Source organism: Empidonax traillii, unplaced genomic scaffold (genome assembly GCF_003031625.1).
Source record: "Empidonax traillii isolate 1590-97213 ecotype Southwest subspecies unplaced genomic scaffold, ASM303162v1 scaffold1604:size84260, whole genome shotgun sequence".
Taxonomy (NCBI): Eukaryota; Metazoa; Chordata; class Aves; order Passeriformes; family Tyrannidae; genus Empidonax; species Empidonax traillii.
In genome coordinates this window covers 45,874-56,214 of record NW_020956797.1, presented here as the reverse complement: position 1 = coordinate 56,214, position 10,341 = coordinate 45,874, and the positions used below count along the sequence as shown (strand labels likewise).

Below are 10,341 nucleotides of genomic sequence, written 5' to 3'. Positions count from 1 at the left end.
CCGGGTTGCGCCTTTGGCGCCCGCGGGGTTTTTTTTCGGGGAGGCAGAGCCGGGGCGGCCCCGCGCGCGCGGGGATGCTAATTAACGGGCGAGCTAATGAACCCCTCCCCCTGCCTCGGCCCCCTGCCTTCCTCCCTCCCTCCCTCTCTGCCTCCTCCTCCTCCTCCTCCCGGAGCGCGCTCGCTCTCCACCCGCCCGGGAGCGCGCAGTGCGGCGCGGCCGCGCCCGGGAGCGCGCAGTGCGGCTCACCGAGCCCCGCACCGAGCCCCGCACCGAGCCCCGGCTGCGGCCGAGCCGCCGTTCCCCACCGGGTAAGGGGGTGCCAGGGGTGGGCAGCGGGATGCGGGAGCCTCCCGGGGGATGTTCGGGGCGCGCGGCCCTCGGGGCACGGCTGGGCGGGGGGCTGGGGGGGATCCTCACCGCCGATTTGGGATCACGCTGCCTGCAGGGTGACACTTCCCCCCAGCCTTCCCACCCCACCCCCGCCGATTTTTGGGTGCCTGAACCCCGTGCAGGGGGAGGTGGGTACCGGGCCGGGGGCATGTGATGGGATTTTGGCGCTTACGTCACGACATCGTGTCTGTACGTGTGATAAAATCCCGGGGTGGCAGCGCGGGGGGATCGGGGGGGAAGCGCAGCCCAGGGACAGACCTTTTGTGTGACACGGCAAGTTTGGGGCCCGAAAGCTCCTGGAGACGAGGGGTTTGTCCCGCGGGGAGCCCGCACCCGGCGCTTCCCTCTCGTGTTCGGGGGTGGATCCGTGTTCTCCCCGCCGAGACACCCCGGGCTGGCAAAACCCATCAGGCGAGGCCTCTCGGAGGACACCTGGGCTGGGATGCGGCGCTGGATGGGGCCGGGCCCCGCCGGAGAGCAGCGCTCGGTGCCGGCCAGGTTTGTGATCCGCATGCTCCGGCCGTGCCTGCGGCAGCCCCGCGATCGATCCGGCAGCTCCTGGAGGGGGGGAAAATGCTGAATCATTTGTGCTCCCGGCTCTCCGGGCGGCTCAGCTGCTCCCGAGCTCCGGCAGATGCTCGGGAAGGGGCTGCGGAGGGCGAAGGAAACTCCACTGCGTGTGCGAGGCCGTGCCGGAGGTGGGAATGCTGCGGGCCCGGGAGAGGGAATGCTGGGCTGGAGCGAGGGGCAGTGTCCTCTGCCGTGGCCTCAGCTGCTCCTTGGAGGACGGGGAGCAGGGAGGATGCTCCTTGCACCCCAGTGAGGCCTCGGGGGGGATGCAGGGGAAGGGTTATGGGTGGAAAAAAAGAGCTTTTCTCCAGAAAATCCTGTCCCTGCTGAAACCCTGCGTCTTGCCTGGACGGGTTTTTCTTTTTCCTTTTCCTTTGAGATGGTTTCTCAAGGTCAGGTCCTTGGAACGGCGTGTGGGCTGGGGGGCACTCCTGGAAGTGGAGCAGGGATGTTCCTGGCTGCTCCCTGGGAGGGAGGCAGTGCAGGGGGGCAGGGGGGATGTGTTGCAGTAAAACTGGCATGCTGGCATGCCCAAGCCAAGCCTGGCTGCTTTAAGATGGATCCTGTGGCGCTGTGGTGTTTCCGGGGTGCTCCTCTCAGCTGCCGAGCACAAAGGCAACAAATCCTGTGACTTTTCCAGAGCTGCTGATTCCTTTCTCCCTGCCCGAGGTTCTGTGAAACACCCACCCTTGGCAGGCACTGGTGGGCAGCGTGGCTGCTTTGTTTCAGGAAAACTTCTCTGCCTGGCCTACCCTGAAAGAAAACCCCTCAAATGCAGCATCCTCCTTTTCAGTTCTATTTCTGTCCTTTCCCTTCCCCAGCTCCAGGCTGGGCTCTTGCTGACTCTCCTTTTTTTTTTTTTAATGTGTATGTGTGTGTGGTTGTAACAGGAATCCGACATAAATAATGCATGGAGGGCTGCTCAGCTGACAGAGGATGGGCTCAAGTTGTTAAATTCGAAAACAGACTTTTGTTTACAGGGGTTGAGACCTGGGGACTGGCTTTGTCTTGCTTGAGCTGCGTGATGGGGTTGGTCCTGGGGATAACAAAGCTCCATCCTCATCCTCGGCCTCTCAGGCCTTGGCCTCTCCCTGAGTTGTGCTGCCTGGGCTGTGGCTTGGGATCTGATTTAAACCGAGACAGCCAATCCAATCAGCTCTTCTCCCAGCTAATGATTAAATGGAAAATATCCCAAGCTCTCAAAAGGTATTAATTCGCAATGAATTATTTGCCTTGCTGTGATCTAATTGTCTTAGTGGGTCTTGTGTGTAAAATCGATGCTGCTGCTGGCAAAGTGCCACCACAAAGGCTTCCTGCAGCGCTCAGGCAGCCAGGGTGGGCAAATACCTTCGATCAAAACAGCAAGAAATGAGGTTTCCTGGCTGCCTGGGCTGTGTGGGGTGCTGGGAGGAGGCTGCTCACACGAGGCTCCCCTGAAGGAGGGCACAGAGCCCCACGGGGGAGCTGCTGGTGCAGGGTGAGCAGGGAAGGTGTTGAGATGAGGTGTGAACCACCAGGTGTCGGTTCTGTGCGTCAGGGGCTGGGTGACAGCGGGAATGAGGTGCTGTGAGTGCTGCCCCAGGGGCTGTTGGTGTCTCCTCTGATCCCGAGGGAAGGGAGAACGGACACGGGACCTTTGTTGGCTCAGGCTGATGGGAGAGGGGAGATGGATGGAGTTTAAAGCAGTTTCACTTTCCGCTGCAGTGATTCTCGCTTCCAACACGCTGTTTCAGGCCTGGCTGGGTGACCCTGGGAGAAGGACCTGGGGTGACCTTGGGGGAAGGTTTGCTGGGTGAATTGTTCACAGGTCCCAAGGACCTTGCCAGACCCCAGTCCTCTCCTTCTTCTGTCACCTGTTTGACCCCCACTGAGCAGAACTGTGGTAGTTTATGGATGTCTCTACAAAGAGCTCACCTGGGCAGAAAACTCAGAATTTCAGGGAGTGTTGGCCCCACCTTGTCCTTGGCGTGCTCAGCTGAGGGGCAGGGAGGTGAAAGGTTTGCACTTGAGATTGCTGGAGAAGTCTGGGAAAACCGAACAGCTGGATTCCCAGGACACTTGTGAGGCTCTGATTTTATCTGGGAGGGGCTGCTGAATTTCCTGTCCCTGCAGGAGCAGGGGAGGGGTGTCCTGACCTGTCTGTGCAGCATCAGCCTCTCAGATCTCACCAGCACTTCACTTTTAGGGGGAGATAAACCTGAGAGCTGAGGCAGAGCTCCCTCCTTTGTGGTGTTACAGGACTTGAGGGAGCTGTGAACCGCCTGGTTGCTGCACAGCCTCCTTGTTCAGGTGAAAGAAGGTGGCAGCTGAATGGTGAGGATTAATTTGTGGTTGTTTGCATTGAATGGCTCTGAGTAATACACAGAAAACCAGACTTTCCTTGAATTTGAATAACAGAAGAACCTTGGAGAAGACTCGTAAAAATCCAAGGAAGAAACCTCTGGTACTTCCCTTGTGGAGGTTTGTTCCTTGGATTTCATTTGCCCTTTACCAAAATATCCCCTCGTGTCTTAAAACCGAGCAGGCAGCTCCAACCACGGCTTGTATTCACTTACAGTTTCTGAAAGGCTCTTGCAAATCTTGTCAGGGAGGTCTAGCTTGTCTCCCTGCCCTGTGGGTAACTCCTTTCAAAAAGGATTCTCTTCATTTTAAATGTTGTTGGATGACTTCTGCTCCATCTTTTCTCTTTTCCCCCCCTGCTCTGCTCGAACAGGTCATACCTTCATTCTTCTACCTTGGCTGTCCAGGATAATTATTGCATAATTTTGGAGATCCAGCTCAGAGTGAACTTGCCTGTAGTTGCTGTTATGTTAAATAATCCCCCTCCCTTTCTTTTTTCTTTAATCCAGACCCGAAAGAAACAGTGCTGTGTTATTATGGATTAAAACAGAGCAGGATTTAGACCTCAGCCCTGCTTATAGGGATCACCATTCCCAGTTAATGAGATAGGAGGAGAGGGATTAACAACTGAACAAATAGAGATGGGGTTGTGTGGCTAAAGCAGGTAGAAGTTCCCAAGGATACACAGGGACAAGCCTTTGCCATGTCCCTTTAGCTCCCCTCGCTCCAGAGTCTTTGGATCCCATCCCATCCTGTTTGAGATCCAGGCCTGTTCTCCTCACTCTGGGAATGCAGCAGGGAGGGAGCAGCCCAAGGGCACAGGGGAGCAAAGCACCCAGTCCTGACTGCAGGCAGGGCTGGACCGAAGGCCTTGGGAACAGGGAATGGAGCCTTCCCCTCCCAAAGCAGAGTCTGGGAATCCTTCTCTGGCATCACTCTGCTCCTCAGAGCCCAAACACGGGGCTGCTGCATCCCCAGGCTGGGCAGAAGAGGGAAGAGGGTACTTTGCACAGCCAGGACTCGGTGCTGAGTGACACTGAGAAACCCCTGGCACTGTCCTAGAAGCTGCTTTCCCACCTTTGGAAGCAAACGTTGCTCCTTACAGATGGCTGGTTAAAGGGAGCAGAAGCCAGAGGCTTTTGGTGCAAGGTGAACCTGGAGGTTCATTGGAATTCCTGGCAGGTTTTCTGCTGTTTTCTGCCTCCCTGGCAGGGGGGGTTTGGCCATTTTTCCAGCACGGGGACCGATGGGTTCCTACAGACAGTAGGAATCCTAAGGCCCAGCAAGGGTGATCCTGTGGGGCTGTCAGCCCGCATCCTGAATTCCTCCTGAAATGTCCTGGCATGGATGGGCCGGGCTGGCAACTGCAGTGGGAGCTGGGAGGGTGACAGGGCTCTCCTTGGATCTGCAGGAAACGCAGCCAAATCCTCTTCCTGCTCTGAAATGTTCCCTTTTCCTGGTTCTCCCATTAACCTCGAGGAGCTCCAAATTAAGAAGAATCACAGAATGATGGACTGGGTTGGGTTGGGAGGGACCTTAAAGCTCACCCAGTGCCAACCCCTGGCCACGGGGAGAGACACCTTCCACGAGCACAGGTTGCTCCAAGTTTATCCAACCTGGCCTTGGACACATCCAGGGATGGGACAGCCGCGGCTTCTCTGGGAAACCTGGGAATGAGGAGGACATGAGTGTTGGTGGGTGGGAGAAGGAGCCTCTCGGAGCGGCCCCGTCCCGTCCCGTCCCGCGGCGCTCCGGCCGCTCTCCAGGGTCCTGAACCGCCCTCCGGGAACCCCACGCGAGCTGGGGCCTCTCGTGCCCTTCCCTTTGGTCCCTGAGGTTGTTCTCTGCTGATTCCTCTTCGTGCCGAGGGTGGGAAGGGACTAAGAGGATGAAACAAGAGCATACCTGAACGGGGCACGATCCCCCCTCCTCCCCCGCAGCCCGGATTACCCCCCACCCTCCTCGGACAGGTGGTTTGAACACCCACCTGGACAAAGCCCTGCACAACCCAGGCTGAGCTTAGGGCTGACCTTAGGGCTGAGCCTGCTCTCAGCTGGTGGCTGGGCTGGGTGACCTGCCCTGGTCCCCTCCAGCCAGAAGTGTTCTGTGATCCCATTACCCCTGAGGGCTTTCATCAGCAGGGAACAGCACAGCCTGCTCCCTCTTTGCGCCCCTTTGAGAACCTTTTCTCCCGTACCAAGAAGGACTGCCCGCCCTCGTGCCACTGGGGAGCTGTTTTATTGGATATTCACAGCCGCTTTTATTGGATATTTGCACGGCCTGGGGGCAGGCAAAGAAATTACAGCCTTCCCTTCTCCCCCAGCAAGCTGAAAAGGTGGAGGCCAGCCCAGGCTCTGCAAGTTTTACCCAGTCAGCTCAGTTAATGAGGAGCTGTAAATGAGCCCGTGCTCCGCTGTGTGTGCTGGTGGCAAATGTCACCGCTCCTCAAGCAATTCCACGATTAGGACTTGGGGCCAGCCTGTCTCCTGTCCCACAGGCTCTTACCAGCTCCACAGAGGGGTTTGGCACCACCAGCCACTCCATGTTTGTGACACAGCCCCGTTTGTGAGGGCTGGGGGGGGGTCACTGGGCCCATAAAGGCACATCTGTCCTCTGAGCGGGCCCTGATGGAGTGCAGGGCCCAGGAGAAGCTCTCGCTCTTGCTGTCACTTAAATGGTGTCAGGCCTCGTGAAATCTTGCTTTCAGACTCCCAGCAGACCCAGCAACAAAGCCCTGCCTGTTGTGGGCTCGGGGGGTTGTGTCTGAGCCCCCGTGACGTGCTCACAGATGCGAGTGGGGAGGGGTTGGTGTGGGGGGGGAAGGACAGAACGGGGGCTTTGTGGCCACACACACGTGTGTCAGGACACTGGGGACCCCCAGAGCTGCCCTGGGGACACCCCCCTGTCCTGACACATCTGACAGGCTGGGGAAGGGGGGGCTGTTCAGCCTGGGGAGGAGCAGGTTGTGGGGAGACCTCTCAGCACCTCCCAGGCTGTGAAGGGTCTGCCAGGAGGGAAGAGGGACTGGTACCAGCAACTGGAATTACAAGACAGGGGGGAACGGCTTCGAAGTGACAGAGGCAAAGTTTAGGAGAGAAATTCCTTCCCTGGGAGGGTGGGCAGGCCCCGGCACAGGGTGCCCAGAGAAGCTGTGGCTGCCCCAGCCCTGGGAGTGTCCAAGGCCAGGTTGGACAGGGCTTGGAGCAACCTGGGCTGGTGGAAGGTGTCCCTGCCTGTGGCAGGGATCGGGATGGAATGAGCTTTAAGGTCCCTTCCCACCCAAACCAGTCTAGAATTCTTTGATTCTATAACAGATCAACCTAATGAGTTGATAGTCCCATTTCCTTCTTTCCCTATATTGAGTAAATTCGAATTCTAATGTAAAACACCTTAACTGTCTGTCAAAACTCAGTGCTCCTTCCCTCATGCCCAGAAGAGCTGGAATCAGGGTTAATTCCCACCTCTATTAGTTCATCCCAAACCCGTGGGCAGATCTGTGCACAACCCCAGTGCCCTTCAACACGTCATGCTGCCCATCAGAGCCTGCCAATCCCTCTCTGACAGCTCTGGGATCCAGATGCCAAGGCCTGCAGGGCTTTGTTTCCCAGCCCTCTCAGCAGCTGGGGAGGGTTGGTTGACCTCGTGTGAATCCTGCTGGCCAGGGCGGCAGCTGGGGCTGCTCTGGCCCCAGCCCAGGCCAGCAGGCTGCTCTCTGATTCCATGAGCTCCACTTGCCTCATCTCCCCCTTCAAACCTTCGTGTTTGGGGTGGAGATGGGACTGGTTGCTGCGGGGTGGGGAGGGCTGTGCTCTCAGAGTGTTCCTGGCAGGGTTTTTGCCCGGGAGATGCTGTGTTTGCTCAGCTGGGGCGCTGCTTCCTCCCCCTCAGGCTGCCCAGCAAGACAAACAAAATGGGAATTATGTTTATGCCCAGAAATTGGCCTGGCCCCTGACGCTCTCTAATGTGTTTAAAGGACAGATTTATCACAATTAAGAGGGGAGGGAGGGACGGGGATGAGAATAAATTGGTGTCTGCTGGCACAGCTCGGCTCAGGTCAGGGAAGTGCTCTGGGGTGACTGGGACTGTCATTTTGGGGGGAGGAACTGCAGAAGTGGGAAATGAGAGCAGTGAGTCCCAGCTCCCACCGGCACCCCCGTGGTTCCCAAGCACCTCTTATCTTGGGAGTTCACTTCAGAGGCTGCCCCAGGAGCAGGTTCTAATGGCAATTACATAATCCACTGAAGCACAGGCCTTTGTGGCAGTGAAAGTGGCTGGGAGGGAGGGGGGAGATGGGAGCTCTTGCTGGAAGGGACCAGTCAAAGCAAGAGAGCCTGAGAATTACATGGAAATAAGTGTATTGCCTCAGACTGAGCAAACATATAATTAACAATAAGATAACAGGGCGGCTCTACGAGCCAACTAATTGCATTTTCAAATGTCAGCTTGTCAGCTCTTGTTTAGTCTTCGCTCAATCTGGGCTTTGCCAGAGCAGTGTCTGGTTTTAAATGGCATTTCCCTCTCCTGGCACCGTGGAAGGATCTTCTCCTTCCTTGTCCTCAGAAAGCTCTGCTAGCCCAGCTCTGGATTTGCTTTGCTCAGTTGTGGTCTCACTGGCTAGGATGTGATGTTTGTCCAGTGAGTGGCATTAAAAAAATCAAATGAAAAATCAGGTCACTTTTGCAACTTGCTGCTAATGGCTGAAAAGTTCAGTGGCCTCCCCAGACTGGGCACCTGGCAGGGTATCGTGGCTCTGGACACTGAATTCCACACAGTAGGACCAGTTCTGCTGTGGGAAGCCCTCAGGGCAGAGTGCAATGGGGGGTCTGGGGTGAGTGGCACAGCCAGGGGGGGAAGGTGCCATCGCAGCCCTTGGCAGCAGCTGCTGTTGCCTCTCTGCAGACGTGGCTGAGCCTCCTCCTCCTCTCCTTCCACAGTGGCACAGTGGCCAAGCCCCTGAGCAGCTGCTCAGCACGGGGGGGAGGGTGTCACTGCTTCCCAGGGCCAGCAGCTCCAGTCACTGCTCTCAGACACCACACGGAGCCTTTGATATCCTGGAGGAGCTGCATCAGGCAGAGCCCGTGCAAATTGAAAGTAATTCAGCCTCTAAACTCAGATCTTTCATCTCTTTAATGCGTGCTCTTCAAGGGGCTGGATCATGTTTTAATTTCAGCAGAGAGCAGGAAGGCATTGCCCGAATCAAGGGAAAACAGGGAAGCAGTAACTAATCAATTGGTAGGGATGTGGCTTATGGTTTCAAATCCTGAGGCTTGATTCTCTCATTGTCCCGTCGCACTGGACCTTTGATCCTCCTCCCTTCCAGCCCCACTCTCATTTTCCCGTGGTTTGAGAGCTGGTTGGTGCCCGTCGGGCATCGCCAATCCCGGTAATCCGGATGAGCCGGGCTGGCCCCGCAATTATCCCGGCAGCTACTCCGGGTTAACGAGACACCCGGGCAGCAAAGTGGGACTGAGAGCAGCTCCTGGTGCCCTTTTGTGGGGGAGGCAGGATTTGGGGGTGGGGGGTTGTGGAGACTGAGGTGGGCTGAGAGGGGATTGAATTATCTGCTCACAAAGAGCCTCCGGGGCGGTTGTTGGAGTTGTTGGAGCAGGAACTGCCACTAACGGGGGGTTCTGCAGCTCTTTCCGGGGGAGATAAGGACATCCATCCCCCCTTGGCATGAAACACGATCACCAAGCGCTCTGGGGCACAGGAGGCACCAGCAAGGAGGGTGTTGCTGTGTCTGCTCCGAAATATCGGGTTCTGGTACACCCGAGCTGGGAGGAAGGTGCGTCCTCGGGGGGCACCTTGGGAGGCAGCAGAAGTGAAGTGCTGGCTCGAAAAGGTGTCACCTGAACCGTCCCCAGGGCTGGGACCTCTGGGCACGGGGGCACCTCCACCCTGGAGAACAGCCAGGACCACAAAAGACTTCCCGACTCCCAGCCCGTTTAATCAGGAACATGGAAATTGCATTTTAATAAGATGTTAATGAAGCCGTGGATCAGATTGGTTGATTCCTCATTTAAAGCTACAAAGGGGAGCTTTGTTTCTTTTCCTTGGGTTTATCACTTCTGTTCTTGCCTGATTAGTTATAATCTTCTGCTGTCCTTTACTGGGAAACTCCCACTTTTATTCTCTGGAAAGTCTCTCCTTAAGTTCCCCTACAATCCTCCAGGGAAATCAGGCCACCTATATTTCATTTAGTGCCTTCAAACAATTAACCTAACAAAGATTCCTCTCCCTGTTCCCTCCTTCCCCCATCTGTTTCCTAATTACCAGTGGAACTGGATATATGGGCAGACTCTGCCTGGACCTTTAATTTTTTTAATTAAATCCCCTCTTTTCACTCTTTGGGGTTGGCTCTTCCAGAGCTGAGAAAATAGTCAAACAGAGGATACACCACGAGGGGTGAGTGAGCCTGGAAAGGGGGGCTGAGATGCAGATCTGTGGGCATTTTGGCACATCAGAGCTGGAATGCAGAGTCACATCAGCCCTACTCAGGGATCAGAAAGTGTCGAGTCATGTGGAGGGGCAGAAGGAGCTCCCTGGGAGCAGCTCATCCTGGGAGCAGGGAAGCATTTCTGGGAGGAGAGAGATCTCCTGGTTCTGCTCAGGAAGGACAGACCACGTCCCTCTGTCCTTGTGCAGTGTCCTGCCTGTCCCATCCTGTCCCCTCCTCCCCCAGCTCTGTGTCTGTGACCTCTCCCTTCTGCAAACCCAGTGCTGTTAAAGGTCCTGTGTGATGATGTGGGGGGATGCAGAGCATCCATACTGGTGTTACCGGGAGGAGGAGAAGTGCCCTGCAACCCCTGGTTGTGCATGGACCTCGCTCCCACAGCAGGATTTGCTGCAGCCTTTGGCATTCTCCGAGGCAGGAATCTCCACTCCCCTCCGTGCCCTCCTCCTGCCCACCCCGTGCCCTTTCCCTCACCCTCTGTTTCCCCGTGCCGTGCCCTCCGCTGTGCTCTGAGTCATCCCCGTCTGCACCACGGGGGACTCGGGGAGGGAAAACCCTGTTCCCATCTGGCTGCTCAGCCCCCG

At 56.7% G+C, this 10,341-nt stretch overlaps 1 protein-coding gene across 1 annotated transcript in view; it reads left to right on the top strand.

The window, feature by feature from the left end:
- Positions 1-234: 234 nt before the first annotated feature.
- NFASC (neurofascin) overlaps positions 235-10,341 on the top strand; it is a gene marked incomplete at its 3' end in the record, with an annotated part of 53,831 nt that continues 43,724 nt past the window's right edge. Inside the window, exon 1 of the mRNA XM_027908078.1 lies at positions 235-311. The remainder of the gene's footprint in view (positions 312-10,341) is intronic.